This window comes from Monodelphis domestica, chromosome 2 (genome assembly GCF_027887165.1).
Source record: "Monodelphis domestica isolate mMonDom1 chromosome 2, mMonDom1.pri, whole genome shotgun sequence".
NCBI lineage: Eukaryota > Metazoa > Chordata > Mammalia > Didelphimorphia > Didelphidae > Monodelphis > Monodelphis domestica.
Genome location: NC_077228.1, coordinates 179,279,836 through 179,297,959, shown reverse-complemented (window position 1 = coordinate 179,297,959; position 18,124 = coordinate 179,279,836).

Genomic DNA, 18,124 nt, shown 5'->3' with positions numbered 1-18,124 from the left:
TGTTTTTTTCTCCTTAAAGTGTACTATTTATTTTGGGTCTTAAATAGTGATAAAGAGATCTTTCAGGGCACTGAAAAACCATCCAAAGGGATATCATGGCTCCATATGGGAACCAACAATATTTGAGCAGAACTGGTCACTGCAAACCAGAGAGAAGATAAGGACTTGTCCAAAGTTACACAGTACTAGTAGGGATTCAATTCTTTATCTGTAAATGGAAAGGTTTGGGGTTTTGTTTGTACTTTCCAGGTGATATACATTCAAATTTTGGTCACTATTAATAAGCCTGTTAAATTCAGAGGGATTTGGGTTTTCTAATGGGTTTTTCTTTCCTAAAGCAGTTTCTAGGCCTTAAAGTCTCTCATTCATCTGAATTTGTACTTTCAGAAGGCAAGGAATCTTGCCATTTGCATTATAGACATCAATGAGAGACTTGTTCGAGGAGATGAGATTCTACAATGCTAGTTTTCTATTTTCCAGACCTGCTTGGAAACTATTAGATAATTCAATTCATGGATAATCCAAATGAATCCACTTGAATGCATTAGCTGGTCCCTTCATAATCATCAGATAAGCCAACTCTATATCACATTCCTTTACTGGTTCCTGTCAGAATCTATGATGTCCCTCTCCAATGAAAGAGAAAAAATAAAAGTAGTCCCTGGATTTGTTTTCTTAGCAAGCAATGGAGTGTGTGTGTGTGTGTGTGCCACTAGTAATGAGTGGTGCCTAATTTAGTGGGAAAAGAGAAATTTACAAATGGATGGCTTTATATCTGTTCATATTAAAACAAGAAGTATCTATGGAAATTGGTTTTTGGCTCATTCACATCAAGTCTATTCCATTCCTTTTCCTTTTCATGCATCAGCCTACAAATTTTCTGTTCATACCCAAAGTGTCCGAATCATTTTCCAACAGCAGAGTAAGATATATCAGAATTTATCCTCACTCACAAAGAACAATATCCCATTTTATGCAGTAGTGCCGGGCACTGTGCTATATAAACCTTTAGGATTCACATATATAGAAAAGCAAAAACAAGTTCTGCCCTCAAGGAAGTCACACTATAATGGGGCAGATACTGTATAAATAAATAACTAGGTTCAGGCAATAAGTGTACAGAGCTGAAGGATGGTAGCCTTTGGTGGGGAGGGTAGATATGGTTTGTATTTACTCACAGCCTGGACTTTTGTGGAAATTGTGTATTTGGGGGCTCTCAGTCACAAAAACTGTCATGTGACAAATTAGTTTTTTGTTGGGTTTTTTTCCCCCCTTACCTTCCAACTTAGAATCAATAGGGAATATTGGTTCCAAAGCTGAAGAGTGGAAAGGGTTAGGCAATGGGGGTTAAGTGACTTGCCCAGGTTCACACAGCTGGGAAGTGTCCGAGGTCTGATTTGAACCCAAGACCTCCCATCTCTAGGCCTGGCTCTCAATCCACTGAGCTACACAGCTGCTCCCAACAAATTAGTTTTTTTTTTTTTTTGAGATAAATTGCTTAATCCATTGCCTGTTTCCAGTGTGAGAGTTGAATTTACCTTCTACTGGCCTAGTCCAAAGGATACCAAATGTAAACTCGGTCTTTTGCATACATTCTTGAAATGCTGAAAGATAATTAGCAGAAAATAACCTTTGTTAGCTATTAGTCTTTATTAAACACATAAAGTGGCGTGATTTTTCAAACACATCCCTAGAAGCTGAGTTTGGGCCAAAGAAGGCTGTGTGTCATACAAGGAAATGATGAGGCCAAAAGAAAAGGGTCTGTTAATCCATGAAAGGACAAATTCATGCAAAGAGATCCTGTGTGCTGCTTATATACATAAGCTAGAGACTTAATAGGGCAGCTAGGTAGCGCAGGGGGTTAAGTGCCTGGCCTCGAGTCAGAAACATTCATCTTCCTAATTTCAAGTCTGGCCTCAGACTTACTAGATGTGTCACTTAACCCTGTTTGCCTCAGTTTCCTCGTTGGTCAAATGAGTTAGAGAAGGAAATGGTAAACCACTTCAGTATCTTTGCCCCCAAAACCCCAAATGGAGTCACAGAGAGTTGGACACAACTGCACAATGACAGGAACTTAGTATCCTCTACTCCCTCAAACAGATCCAAATTTTGTTCCCAGCCTCTTTTTAGGAAAGTTCTACTGTGAGTTTCCAGTGGTTGAGTATTCTTTATTGAGATCCCTAGAAGCAAGTAAAGAGAAAACATTGTAAGGTCTCATATGGTCCTTTACCCTCTGCTTCTCAAATAAATCCTAAATTCAGTTAAGGTTGGTAGTATCTGCCTTGCTTGGGGAAATATTGGATCTAAGTAAGTAACCTGTACATATTTGCATATTCTTGCAATGTCCTTAAGGATTATAGAAAAACCTGTCTTGGGCAGCTGCTTACTCATCTCTTTAGGAACTCTGCTTTCTGGCAGTTATGTGCCAACCATTTTCTCATTCCTTTTGACCCAGTAGCCTTGGACAGTTTGTTTTGTGGTTGTTGATGCATAATGAGTCAAAAATTTGAAAACTGCTCCCACCCTCTGCCCAGACACTCTTGATTCCTTTTTTCAGAACTGTTAGGTTAGAAGGATAAAGAAGATTTTGTTCTGAGCTTCAGCTCAGAGAAAGTAGAATTGACAGGAATGGGAAGCTGGCTGCCAGTTATGGGAACAGGAATGAAACGTCATAAAGGGAGGGAGGGCTCATCAGCCAAATCCACTGGTTGGTTATCCACCACTTTGGAAATGTTGGCTATCTGTCCCTCCTAATTTAAAATAAACTTTAAAAATCACGAAGTTGCTTGGTTCAGTGGTTCTTATTGTGCGAGTCAGTGGAGGTACCATTGCTTCCCTTAGGAGCTTGAAGTCAGACATGGGAAGATGATTTTGGTTTGTGTTTGAGACAGCGGTATCAAAACTGCTTTGATTGGGTTAAAGGTGAACCAGAAGGGAAACAGCTCTATACTCTGTGTATAGTGTTCAAGGAAATCCCCTTGATAAATAACCAGCCCAGGTGTCCCATTCAGCTAGTTCCGGAGCAACCCATTTGTTAACATTTTCCAAGTGAGTCAAAGGACAGGGGGAGAGAGAGAGTAAATGTGTGTGTGTGTGTGTGTGTGTGTGTGTGTGTGTGTGTGTGTGTGCTGCAGTGTCTATAACTATCCCATGGCAGTGGTGATGTTGGGGATAAAAAGATATTCCTGGTTTCTTCCAAGTTGAATCAGGATTCCTTTCAGGGCTTTCTTCCCTTCTCAAATCACCTCCAGGTTTTGTTATCTGGAAATGTATTTCCTTACCAGAAGGTAAGCTCTCTGAAGGTAGACTCCTTTTCCCTGGATTCCCATTCCCTAGTCTTGGAACTGAACACACAGAGTAGGCATCTAATAGTGAACGAATTGAGCTTTGAAAATGGAATGTTCACAATGATGATTGACTCTCTGGTCAGAGAGGGATGAGTGTGGTACTCTGAAGTTCCCAAGCAGCTAAAGAGACACTCTGGGCAGCTCTTGGGAATTTGGGAGTTACAGCTTGCTCAGGGGAAGAGTCCCAAACTGGATGACCTAGCTATACCCCATGCTGCCCCCTAATGTGGCATGGGAAAGGTTCCATTCACCTTCAACCTTTTCCCTTTAGTGAAGGAAGCTTTCTTTTCCCTTTCTCCAAGCAGCTTTTGACCCAGCTGGACACCATTGCTTAATGCTGGGGCGACCACTGTGGCTTGTCCCAGATGGGCTGCTCTTTCCCTGGAGTTTCAGGAATGACTGGTTCAGACTGTAGTCAGCTTTCCTTGGCTCCTCTACCCCTTTGGAAACAAGCAGCTCAGGTTCACTGCTCTTGGCAAAGCTCCTGGAGCCCAGCCCAAATATCCCAGGGAGAATTGTGTTTTTCACAACCCTCCCTCCTGTTATTTAAAGCAAATGAAAAAAGACCTTTCCACGGAACTCTAAGGGGCTTTTCACTTCTCCTTTAGCTGTAGTTTACTGCCTTTGGACTATTCACCTGACATTTATTAGAATAACTTTTTAACAACCAGGTTACCTCTCCTTAAACTCATGTTCTTGTCTCTTCTTTCACCCAATTCACAGTGGTTCCATTTCCCTTCACTGCTGAATTTTACACCATCCTAAATTCTGAAGCCATGGTCCACTGCCATTGCTCATGGCCAAGGGAGAGGAGGACTGACTGGCTTAGAGATAAGGTCATCTGAGGCTCTGCTCATCAGGCGGATGCCAGGATTTTGTGCTTTCCATATTTAGAATCTCTGAGTTGGGAAAACCCTGCGAAGATCTAGGCCATTCCTATATATGAGTATCCCACAAGTCTTAGTGCAGTTTTAAGCTACTAAAACTTCTAGAGGGGCAGACAGGCTGATTCTCAGTCCTGAGTTTGCAATGATTGCAATTCCCCTTCTCTTCTTCTTCCTCCCTCCCACTATATGCAAATATATATATATTTTAGCCTTTCAATTACCTAGTAAAATATTAAGGGAAGAGTCATTCAAAACCTAACAATCATTCTTACTGGAAAGACAAAGTACACACCCAGGACTTCTCTAAGGGCAACTACAAAATACCCTTTACAGAAATAAGAGAGAAATGATTGGAGAGGTTTCCTTTTATTGGGTCATCTTAATCCCAGTGAAAATACTGCCTACAGATTGAGTACCATACTGATCAAACTACCAAGAGGTCTTTTTTTTTTTAATCCCTTACTGTGTATTGGTTCTAAGGCAGAAGAGAAGAGTGCTAAGGGCTAAGCAATGGGGGTTAAGTGACTTGCCCAATGTCATAGTTGGGAAGTGTCTGAGGGCAGATTTAAACCCAGGACCTCTTGCCTCTAGTTTCTCTAGGTCTGACTCTCAATCCACTGAGCCACCTAGCTGCCCCCTTCTCTGAAGAGGTTATTTTAGAGAACTAGACACAATCATGAAACGTATCTGGAGAAGGGCAAGAATCTCAAGGGAGATAGTGAAAAAAAAATAGGATTATTAGTAGATAAAGTATACTATAAAGCAGTATATTCCTCAAAACTATTTGATACCCATTTAAAGAAAGAAATTATTAATGTAACAGTAGATAAGACTCGGAAGCAACTGAACATAATAGCCTAGTGTTCCATATGTCCAAGGATATTGACAATTGCTAATTGACACCCTCCAAAAAAAAAATCCTGGAAAACCAAATTGGGTCTAGACAAACATAACATGCCATCATAAATTCCAAACAGTTGCACACCTAGACCTAAAATGTTACATCATAAATTAGATGACAATAGGAGATAACTTGCATGAATATGGCTAGGAAAATTCTTAACTGATCAAAAGATAGAGGTGATAACAAAATATCCTGGGAGGAGGCAGCTAGGTGGCTCAGTGGACACTTGCCTAGCTATGTGACCCTGGGCAAGTCATTTAACCCCCATTGCCTAGCTCTTACTGCTCTTCTACCTACCAATACACAATACTGATTCTAAGACAGAAGGTAAGTGTTAAATATATATATATATATATATATTTCTAAATATATATATATTCTAAATTCTAAAACTACAAGCAAAAACTCAAAGGAAAAAATGAATTTTCCACAAGGACTGCATGAATACCTAGAAGAAATGAAGGTATATAAAAAATAAAATGAATAAGGAGAACTAATCACTTGAAAGAGAAAGTGGAAAACATTACCTAAAGGAATCTCTAGACCAAACAGAAATCTGCAATTCCATGAGATACAAATGAAGTATTAAAACAATCAAAAGATTGAAAATTGGAAGAAAATATACCTGATATCAAAAGGAAATGACTTGAAAAATAGGTCAAAGAGATCATTTTAAATTGTCAGACTGAAAATTATGGCTTAAAATAAAGCCTGGACACTATAGATTTAAAAAATAAATTTTCAGTTACATGTAGAAACCATTTTTGACAATGGTTTTCCGACATTTTAGGATTCAGATTTTCTTCCTCCCTGCTCCCAAAGGTGGCAAATAGTCTGATACAGATTATACCAGTGCTTTCAAATAATACATTTTTCCATACACATATCATGATAAATGATACATCACACATACAACAAAATCTCATGAAGGAAATGAAGTGGAAGATGGTCTGCAATCAGACTCCAATTGTTCCTTGTTTGACTGTGGGCAGCATTTTTCATCATGTGGACATTATATATTTTTAAATCATAAATAAAAACTTTCCAAATCTATTAGAACCAGAGAACTGAGTAAAGATAGAATCTACTACTGATTATCTCCTAGGGGAAAAGAAAGTCCCAGGAATGACACTGCCAAAATTTGGAGCTTCTATCTCAAAGAAAAATATACTACATGCATCCAGAAAGAAATAGTTTTAAGTAGCAAAGGGCCATAGTCAGAATCACTCAAGACCTGGCAGCTTCTAAAATAAATAAAATGAAATATTTTTAAAAGCAATAGCTATTAGTTTACAGTCATGTGTAATTTATCCTGCAAAACAGTGTAATCCTATAGGGGTTAAAGAATTAATCTTTAATGGAATAAAGGACTTTTAAGCATTTTTAATGAAAAGACCAGAGCTGAGTAGGAATTTGGAAATATAAACATGAGAGTTGATAGAAACCTGGAATGGTAAGTTTACCGAGCATTTGGAAGAATCTATGATGATATATGGCTATCAGGTTAACAGAAGAAACAAGTGTCTCTTCAAAACCTTAATGTCTTCAAAGAGTATCAACAGAATTAAAAAAGAAAAGACAATTTGAGGGTTGAATAAAAAAGAAAATAAGAGTTTGGGGATCAATTGATTTGGTTGTGTTCTGAGGATTTGAAAAGTGAAAAGAGAAAGAAGAATATAAGGAATACAGCCTTGTAGAAAGGAGAAAAAGGTAATTAAAACTACTATTTCTCATAAAAATGAGAAGAAAGCTATACAAATATGGAGAAAGGGGTGGGAAGGGATGGGACATCAGATGAACTTCACCTGAAATGGACAAAGAAGTATTGAACACACACATAAACATAATTTGGTGTAGAAATGTATCAAACCCAACAGGGAAATAAGCTGGAATAGAGAGGTCAGAGTAGGTCAAGAATGAGGGTGCTGTGGAGGAGGGAATAAATTAATTGCTAACCAAATTGATCCTAAAGGAAGATTTAAAAGGTGGAGCTAAAGGAAGGATTAGATGGGTTACAAAGCAGAAGAATGATAAGGGTTAGGCAATGGAGATTAAGTGAGTTGCCCAGGGTCATATAGCTAGGAAGTATTTCAGGCCAGATATGAACCAGATATGAACCCTGGACCTCCCTTCTCTAGTCCTGGTTCTCAACCCACTGAGCCACTTAGCTGCCCCCCAGTAGCTTTCCCTCTTAGAAAATTGAGGAAAGGCTGCATAAATTATGGGATGTGAATATAATGGAGTATTACTATGTCATAAGAAATAGTGAGACAAATGCAGAGAATCCTTGTTGAACTGATGCAAAGTGAAGCAAACCGAACCAGCAGAACAATGTCTACACCAGTTATAAAATAGCAAAGAAAAGTAACTTTGAAAGACTTAAGAACTCTGAATAGCTGTCTCCAAGGACCTATGATGAAGCATGTTGTCTGTCTCCTGAGAAAGGTGATAAAAAGGTACAGAACAAGGCGTGCATTTTTGGTGGTGACCATTATGTGGTTTGTTTTTCTTGACTTTGCTTGTTATAGGGAATTTTTTCCCCCATTTTTCTTTCTCTAGATTTTTAATGGGTAGGGGGTTGGGGGTAGGTGGAAAACAGGATTAATGAGCCACTAAAACATTTTTTTTCCATAGAAGAGAATAGAAGGAAGCTTTGAAGGAAGCATAGATAAGCAGGATGGTTTAAAAAGTAATATGCAATAAAAGTAATCACATACTTTTTTTAACTAGCAGTATGAAATGGAAATTCGTGGTTTCTGCATTTTTTTTACATATAAGAAAATGCTCTTTTGAGTGTTTAAGTTCAGAACAAAAAAATAAAAATTGTTTTTTTAAAAAAGGACATTTGCAGTATCTCTGAAAAAGTGTGATATCTAAGAGATAATATAGAGAATTGCTATACATAAATAAAAACAGGAACTATTCCCTAATAGGTGACAATAAGCTATTGAACATAAGTAGCTATGCCCCAGATTACTAATAAGAGAATATTAGTAAGAGAAAATTAAAAATTAAAACAGCTCTGAGGTTTCACTTCTCATCAGATTGGCAAAATAAAAAAAGCACGTAAATACTGGAGAAGCTAAAAGGATAGACATGTTGCTAGAACTGAGAATTAGTTCAAAAGGACATTAAAGAGCATCTGGGTGGCTCAGGGGATTGAGAGCCAAGCCTAGAGATTGGAGGTCCTGGGTTCAAATTTGACCTCCGACACTTCCTTAGCTGTGAGACCCTGGGCCCATTGCCTAGCCCTTAGTGCTCTTCTACCTTGGAACTAATAAACAATATTGATTCCAAGATGGAAGGTAAGGGTATTGTTGTTTTAAGCCATTAAACTTTAGGCATTCTTTGACTTCACAATACCACAATTAGATACATATCTTAAGGAAATCAAATACAAAAAGATCAATTTCCCTTCTCTACAAAGATATTTACAGTAGCTTTTTCAAAGCAGAAAAAAACCAAAACTGACAAGTGAATACCCAGAGATTGAGGGTTAGTGTTAGGAATGCAATGGAATATTATTGCACCATTAAAAAAAAAAAGATGAATTCAGAAAAAGTAATGGATAAGAATTACAGAACTAGAAGAGCAATTTATGCCACAGTCCACAGCAATCGAAAGAGAAACAACAACAAAAAAAACTTCAAAACTCTGCTCTGTGGAATGACCAAATTTCACTTCACAGGATCCATAAGGAAGAACGCCTCCATTCATGTTTAAAGGTATGCTTTGGAAGAGTTCTGTGGGATGAGTGAAGGAAAATATCTCCATCCCGGGACACCCCAATGATGGGTGTTAGAAAGTAATGTCATATCTAAACATATGGAGTCCTCTGGCATCAGCATTCCATGTCACCACAGAGGGAGGAGCTGGGAGGCATTTAAAAGGCAACCTAGAAAGCCCTAAAAGGACTCTTTTACTTCTGCAATTGAACAGACTGACTTCCCAGGGTGGTGCTTGGTGAGCTGGAGCCAGCTTGGAGGGGACCACAAGGGGCTGAAATCTAGAAGCAGATCTTACCTTAAAATAGAAAGGCCAATATTTCCCTCTCTCTCTGTCTCTGTCTCTGTCTCTGTCTCTGTCTCTGTCTCTGTCTCTGCCTCTCTCTCTCTCTCTCTTAATATATATTTGTAACTCTGGTCAGACCACTTTTTATGCTTAACAAGGAAAAGGAGAAGTCAATGGAAAATTACAGTGATTTTTAAAAATCAGTAAAAAATCTAATGGGATGAAAAATGCTTAATGTAGTTCTACAGGCAGCTCTGATCCATTCTCAATCCAGTCCAACAGGTGTTTAATAAGCACTTTACTTTGTTCAAGGGACTGTGTTAGATTCTAGGAATACAAAGATGAAACTATCTGGGAGCTTTCAATCTACTGGGTAAATACAAATATTCTGTATACATACCCTACATAGACAACTGGATAGGCCCAGAATGCCAGAGATTGGGCTGGCTCGCCTTTGGAAAAGTATGTAGCTCTTTCAAATTGTCCAGGTTTGCTAATTTTCTGAAAAGCATTTATGATGTTAACACCAAACTTCTCTCAGAGATGCTACAAGACTGACCAATGGCAATACCAAGCTCTTGAAATCATGAACGTTGTGCCTCAAATGACCATGAAAGAAAGTGTGTGGTGGGTGTAAATAGGCTGCAAAAGGCATCAGATAAGACAGATGCACGAATGGAAAAAGAAATGGGTCAATCAGATAATAAGAGAGATCCTAAGTGCTACTGTACTTGTACTAACTCATAAAATGTTAATGAAGCCAGAAGACCTCCAGTGCCTTGAGTGTGTGTGTGTCTATAACTAAATGAGTCTATATCTATCTACACATATCCAAAGCACTGAAGGTCTTGTGTATATCTATATATCTATATACATACACATATATGTATACATTATACATATATACACTAGGACAGAAAGTAAGGGTTTAAATACATATATAATATTTTAAATAAAATAAATATAATTTCTATTTAATGGATCTAAAATGAATTAATATATATAATTATATATATGTATATATACATATTTAAACCCCGATTTTCTGTCCTAGCAATAGCTCTAGGACAAGAAGTACAAGGGCTAAGCAGTCAGGGTTAAGTGACTTGCCTAGGGTCACACAGCTAGGAAGTATCTGAGTTCATATTTGAACCCAGAACCAGGTCTGGTGCTCTATCCATTGTGCTACTTAGTTGCTCCTATGTGTATATATATATATATAAAGTTTATTTATTTAATTAATTTATTTATTTAGAATATTTTTCCATGGTTACATGATTCATGTTCTTTCCCTTCCCTTCTCCCACCTCCCTCCTGTAGCCAACAAGCAATTCCACTGGGTTTTACTTGTGTCATTGATCAATACCTATTTCCATATTATTGATATTTCCACTAGGGTGATCATTGAGTCTATATCCCCAATCCCATCCCCATCGACCCATGTGATCAAGCAGTTGTTTTTCTTCGGTGTTTCTGCTCCCACAGTTCTTTCTCTGGATGTGGATAACATTATTTCTCATGAATCCAACAGAATTGTCCTGGATCACTGAATTTCCACTAATGGTGAAGTCCATTACATTCGATTGTACCACAGTGTATCCCTCTCTGTGTACAATGTTCTCCTGGTTCTGCTCCTTTCACTCTGCATCAATTCCTGGAGGTTGTTCCAGTTCACATGGAATTCCTCCACTTTATTATTCCTTTGAGCACCATAGTATTCCATCACCAACATATACCACAATTTGTTCAGCCATTCCCCAATTGAAGGGCATCCTCTCATTTTCCATTTTTTTTTCTATTACAAAGAGTGTGCCTATAAATATTTTTGTACAAGTCTTTTTCCTTATTATCTCCTTGGGGTACAAGTCCAGCAGTGCTATAGCTGGATCAAAGGGCAGTCTTTTCTTGCCCTTTGAGCATAGTTCCAAATTGCCCTCCAGAATGGTTGGACCAATTCACACTCCACCAGCAATGTATTAGGGTCCCAATTTTGTCACATCCCCTCCAGTATTCATTACTTTCCTTTGCTGTAATATTTATTAGTCAATCTGCTAGGTGCCTACATATATTTTTGGTGGCTTGGATTCTTAACTTTTTTTTGTATGCCATGATCCCTTTTCATGGTCTGATGAAACCTATAGATCCCTTTTCAGAAAACAATGTTTTATAATGCATAAAATAAAATACAAAACATAAAAGCAAACACTGAAATAGAATTATTGAAATATTTTTTTAAGTAAATTCATGGACTCCTTGAAATCAAGTGTGAACTTGTAAATCTTGAAATTTCTCAGACTTGTGAATGTTAAAAATTGGGGAATTCTCAATTGGAACAATTCCCTACTAGGAACATTCCCCATTTTGACTGTGAGAACTCACCAGGATCAGAAATGGGAGGACCTCTACTCCACCCATACTTAAGACTGCTTTAGGGGAGAAAACTCCTTGCTAAACAATGAAAGTACTTAGACCCATACTTATAATGAGGCAAGGAGTTCTTTGAGCCATGCCTGTTTTTAGAATTGATACAATGGGATGCTAGGTACCTATAAAGGTCGGGCAACTTGTAAACTTGCCAGGAGCAAAGAGGTGAAAACTTATTCAGAGGTTTTCTCTTGAGGGGATTAGTCGACCCAGCAGTGTTTTTTCTGGTACAAACTTACTAAAGGGATTAGTCGACCCAGCAGTGAATAGGGCTGTCCTTTGGAAAACATCTATTGTGATTGGTAGATGTAAGGACTTAGGGGAGGTGACATAGGAGAAAACCCCCTATATAAGAAAAAGCAGAAAGCTCTGAGGAAGATCCTTTTGGAGAGATCTCTTATGAGGATCGCTTGGGAAGAATCTCTTGAGAGAGGCTCTGGAGAAGGGAAGCTCTTGGAGGACAATCTCTAAGGAGGTCTCGCTGGAGCTCCTCTGAGGGGACTCTGTCCCTCTGGAGGCTCTGGAGAGAGGCCCTTTGAAACAGTGTCTGGCTATCTGGCTGGAACTCTCTCTGGTGAAGTCAGCTGAGATGGAGCTGGCCTGGTGTCACTAGAATCCTTGCTTAGACAGACCTTGTGGTGAGTGATAAAAGACTGACTGACTGATCTCTCTCTCTTAAGACTCAGGTCTAGGCCATGTTGGCTTAAGGCCCTTCATACTTATTCCTTTCTTACTCTTTCTCTTTCTTTAATTCTTCATTGTATTAGTTAATTAAATTCCCTATAAAACCCAGTTGACTTGGGTATATTCATAATTGGGAATATTTCCCTGGCGACTACCTTAAATATTTGATTTAAAACAAGACACTGTAGTGAAAACATATTTTCCGCGGTCACAATTTACTCACCCACTCTTATATCTATCTTCCACTATTTTAACTCTTATAGTTTAAGACCTCAACCATTTTAACTACTTACAGTTTATGTCTCCAAATATTTTAAATATTACAAACTTCAGGTTAAGGACTCTTGCTTTGTGGAGAATCAGGATCATAATTAAGAGTTGGGAGGAATCTTAGAGACTGTCAAGTCAGTGAGTCACCACTCACTGGGGTAAGAGATACAAAAGAAAGGCAAAACCACCAATCCCTGCCCTTGAGGTCATATTTTAATAGGGGATACGACATGTGAATGTCATGTCAGAGGAAACAATCCTGTGCATACCTGCTATGGAGAGCAGAAATAGCAGGTGATTTCAGGAAAAAGATAATGGAAGGAGGAGGGACTGGATGGGAAAGGCTCTTCACAGAACATATAAATTAGTCTGAGGCTTGAAGGAAGTCAGGGAAGCAAAGCAGAGGTGAGAACAGAAAGCTGTTGAGGCAAGGGGACAAATCAACACAAAAGCTTGGAATGGAGAGATGGATGTGAGGAAAGGCATCTGGAACAGAGCATTTAAAGGGCTAAAATGTAAGAAGACCAAGAGAGGGAGGGAGCGGGTTGTAAAGGGCTTCTAACATCAAGCAAAATATTTTCCATTTGGTCCTGAAAGTAATAGGGAGCCCCAGGTGTTTATTAAGTAGTGGAGAGGTGGGACAGGGTGTCAGAGTCAGAAGACTCAGTTTGGCAGCTGATTGGAAGATGGTTTGGAGTACAGAAAGAGACTTGAAATGGAGAAATCCAGCTGAAGGCTATTGAAGTAGCCTAGGCTTGAGATGATGAGGGCTCATTCTAAAGGGGAGAGGAAGTGAGTCTAGATAAGAGTACATTTACTAGGGGCAACCAGGTAGTACAGTGGATTTAGGGTCTGGAGTCAGGAGGACCTGGGTTCAGTTCTGTGTTCAGCTGTGTGACCCTGGGCAAGTCACTTAACCTTGATTGTCTAGCCTTTGCCACTCTTTTCTGTCTTAGAATTAAAAAAAAAAAAGTATGTTTATTAGAAGTGCTGTGTAGGTAGAAACATTCCTATCAGGAGTCAAGGATGCCGCTAAGGTTGTGAGCCTGGGTACTTGGAAGGCCAGTGCTATTCTGGAGAGTAATGGCAGTGTTGGGAAGGGGCAGGGATTGGAGGAGTCACTTTGAGTTTGAGATATCCAGTTTGAGACGTTCAAAAGACAGTTGGTGATGGACTTGATGGACTGGAGTCCAGCAGAGAAACTAAGGCTGGATATAGAGGTCTGGGAATCATCTGAATAGAGATGGCCATTGGACACATGGAAGCTGATGAGATTCCCAAGTGAAATAGTAAAGAGGGAGGAAAGAAGAGGGCACAGGGCAGAACCTTGGGAGACATTGCAGTTGGCTAAAGGAGACTGAGGAGGAAAACTAGAAGAGAACAGGGCCATGAAAACTTAGAGACGAGGGAGTATCCGGGAGGAGGAGGAGGCGACTAGTGGTGTGGAAGGTGAGAGAGAGGACAAGAAAGATCAAGATTGAGAAAAGTCCGATAGGGCAACTGAGGACATTGGCTATCTGGCTCCATACAGTACCTCCTACTGGATTAACTACTCAGCTTCCCCATCGCCCCCAGAATGAAATAGAAAATTCTCTGTTAGACATTCCAAGCTCTTCATGACCCTCTCCCCATCCCCCCCAACACACACAAAACCCATTCTTCTTACACCTTGGACCCAACCACTCCCTCATCAACTCATCAATCCAGTGACATGGCCTCCTGGCTGCTCCAAGAACAGAGCATTCTGCCTCTAGGCTCTGGGCATTTTTTGGCTGTCCCTGGTCCCTTTTCATCTCTACCTCCTGGCTTCCTTGGCTTTCTTCGAATCCCAGCTAAATACCCACTTTCTATAGGAAGACCTAGTTCCTCAGTTCCAGTGCCTTCCCCTCTCTTAATTGTCTCCTCTTTATCCTGTATATAGTTTGCTTGTACATAGTTTTTTTTTTTTAATCCTTTCTTTCCATCTAAGAATCAATACTGTGTGTTGGTTCCAAGGCAGAAGAGCAGTAAGGGCTAGGCAATGGGGGTCAAGTGACTTGCCCAGAGTCACACAGCTGGGAAGTGTCTGAGACCACATTTGAACCCAGGACCTCCCATCTCTAGGCCTGGCTCTCCATCCCCTGAACCACACAGCTGTCCCCTGCATAGTTGTTTGTTTGTCTCCCCCATTGGATTGTGAGCTCTTTGAGGGCAGGGACAATCTTTTGTCTCTCCATACCCCCCCCTGCCTTTTTTTTTTGTAACTACCACTTAGTACAGTGCCTTCAGCCTACTACACACTTCATAAAATGCTTAATGACTAACTGACTTATGAGGGGGTCAGAAGACAGATTGCCAAGCTTTTAGAAGAGGGTGGAGAGGAAGGGAAGGGACTGAATGGGGCAGGATTTCTAATTGAGAGGCCGAGCAGAGATATAAGATGATAACTGGCAGAGTTAGTCAAACCAAATGACCCTTTATCATGTTTGTAGATAACAAAGGAGCCGGAGATAGGGAGACTCTGAAGATAAGAGAGGGCAGGCGAGGAGGAGATTGGGGGTAATTTGCTTGGAGGAGTCAGAACCCTTTGGATCAAGGATGAATGGAGAGAGGTTTGCCTTGGCAAGGAGAAGGGCCACCTGTTTATTAGAGTGCTTTAAAGAGCACATGGCAGGCAATGGATGATGGGAGAGATGGGACATGAGGAAGAAGGGGGAAGAAGGAATTCTTTGCAAATGGCCTGGAATTTTCAGCCAAGAGGGCATGGGGAGGGCAGTTGTAGGAAATTTAAGGAGGCATGAGAAGGTCTGGAATAGCAATTGTGCTGAGTTGCAAAGCCAATTAAACTGGCAAGCATAAAAAGATTGCCCTGTGGCAGAAAGGGCCAAGGTGATTATATGACAAATGTATAATGGACCCAACACCCTGATTTTATAGATGAGGAAACTGAAGTCTGGCCAAGATCACACAACCAGCAAGTTGTCGGTTTTTGGTTTACATTTTTAAACCCTCACCTTCCATCTTAGAATTATGTATATTGTACAGACAGAAGGTCCTGGGTTCAAATCTGGCCTCAGACACTTCCCAGCTGTGTGACCCTGGGCAAGTCACTTGACCCCCATTGCCTAGCCCTGACCACTCTTCTGCCTTGGAGCCAATACACAGTATTGACTCCAAGAAGGAAGGTAAGAGTTTAAAAAAAAAATTGGTAAAGAGTGGTAAAGGGCCAAGCAATGGAAGCTGAGTAACTTGCCCAGGGTCACACAGTTAGGAAGTGTCCGAGGCCATGTGTGAAGCCAGGACGTCTCATTTCCAGGATGGGCTCTCTATCCAATGAGCCCCCTTGCTGCTAAGTTTTTAAGCCATAATTTGATCCCACTTCTTCCTCACTCCAAGTCCAGTATAACTAGGCCAATGCAGTTTTGTTTTCTTTGTTACCATGCAATTTTGGATAGGAGTTATAGAAAGCTTATGAACAAGAATTTCAGGATATTAAGACATCATGGAATTGAGATCTGCATCAGTGGAGGAAGTAAGCAAATTAATGAGATCAATTATGGATTCATCAGAGTATAAAATAAATTATCTACATTTTTTTTATGCAAAGCAATATTTAATAAAACAAACTTCTAACCAGGAGTTTTGTTGTGCTCAATAAAATCTGATTAATATTTCACATTTTTTTCTTTTTTTTTATATATTTTAAATTATCTACATTTTAAAAAACTCTTACCTTCAGTCTCAGAATCAATACTACAGGGTAGAAGAGCCGAAAGGGCTAGGCAATAGGGGTTGTGACTTTTCTAGGGTCACACAGCTAAAAGTGTGTGAGGTCAAATTTGAACCCAGGACCTCCCATATCTGGACCTAGCTCTCAATCCACTGAGCCACCCAGCTGCCCCTGAACTATCTATGTTTTACAGATGAAGTATGGAAAGATCACTCACCCACACAAGAGTCAGGGCTGGAGAGAGGGGGTACTGGGTTCAAATTTGACATCAGACATTTCCTACCTGTGTGACCCTGGGCAAGTCACTTAACTTCAATTGCCTAGTCCTTATCACTCTTCTGCGTTGGAACTAATATTTAGTATAAATTCTAAAACAGAATGTAAAGGTTTAATAAAAAAAAAAGGTGACTTGCTCAGAGTATAAGTGGCTGAGCTGGGGCTAGAACAGAGGGTTCCCAACCCCTCTTGCAGTCTAAGTGTGCCCTTAACCTTAGACCAACTTGGTGGTACAGCGGATAGGTCTTGAGTCAGAAAGATTCCTCTTCCTGAGTTCAAATCTGGCTTCAAACATCCTGAGCAAGTCATTTAACCCTGCGTGCCTCCGTTTCTGCATCTAAAATGAGCTGGAGAAGGAAATGGCAAACCTCTCCAGTATCTTTGCCAAAAAACAAAAAACCAAACAAACAAACAAAAAAATGGGATCGGAACAAGTAGGACAGGAGCAGACAACGACAGAACAACAACAAGTCTCCGCCCCATCCCGGGCCGTCCTTTTCTCAGCACTTTCCTGTCCACAGCTGGCTCTTGGCGCCAAGCCTTCATCCCGCGCGCGCGCGCGCGCCCGCCCGCCGCTCCGGAATCGGGCTGTAGTTTAGTAGGTGAGAGTAGATGGCGCCAATGCCGTTGCCTGGAGGCTGTTAGGGGAACGGGAGCTGCTGAACAAACACGTGCCTTCCCGCCTCTCCGCCCCCCTTTGGATGGGAACGATAAGCTGTTTGTCCTTGCGAGTGGAAGAATTTGGCAGTGGCGTTTTCCTGCATGTTCCTGCAACAGCGTCCAAGATCCCGGCTGGGCCAACTGAGTAATGGCAGCTCGCTGGGACTTCAGAGTTAATAAGTCTTTTCGGATAATATTATGGCAACTCCACTAATGCTTCTGCCAAACCAGAAGACAATTTCAGGACTTTGTTGTACCACTCTAGCTACTTTCAGGTCACGTGTGCAACGGGATGGTGGACGGGATCCTCCAGGACCTCTCAAACCTCCCCAAAACAAAAATTATGAACTGGGGGGCAGCTGGGTAGCTCAGAGGACTGAGAGCCAGGTCTAGAGGTCCTGGGTTCAAATCTGATCTCAGACCCTGGGCAAGTCACTTAACTCCCATTGCCTAGCCCTTACCACTCTTCTGCCTTGGAATCAGTATTGATTCTAAGATGGAAAGTGAGGGTTTAACAAAATATGTTCCTGACTCCCTACTCTCTGGGGTTGGATCTCAAAGCACCTTAGCCTCCTCTCATACAGGACAATTCATGGTTCACCAGCCAAAGTCTCTGCTTTATAAATAAAGCAATTTCATTGTTTCCATGATCTAGGATACCTACAACCCAAGAGAAGATTGAAAAAGAACCCCTATGGAAGAAGCTGGGTAGCTCAGAGAGCCAGGCCTAGAGATGGGAGGTCCTGGGTTCAAATTTGACCTCAGACACTTCCCAGCTGTGTGACCCTGGGCAAGTCACTTGACCCCCATTGCCTAGCCCTTACCACTCTTATGCCTGTATTGATTCCAAGACGGAAGGTAAGGGCTTAAAAAAAAAGAACCCCTAAGTGTACTTACCTCCTCCATTTTCCATACTACTGACAGCAAGGTGGCACTAGCAGACCTGACATAT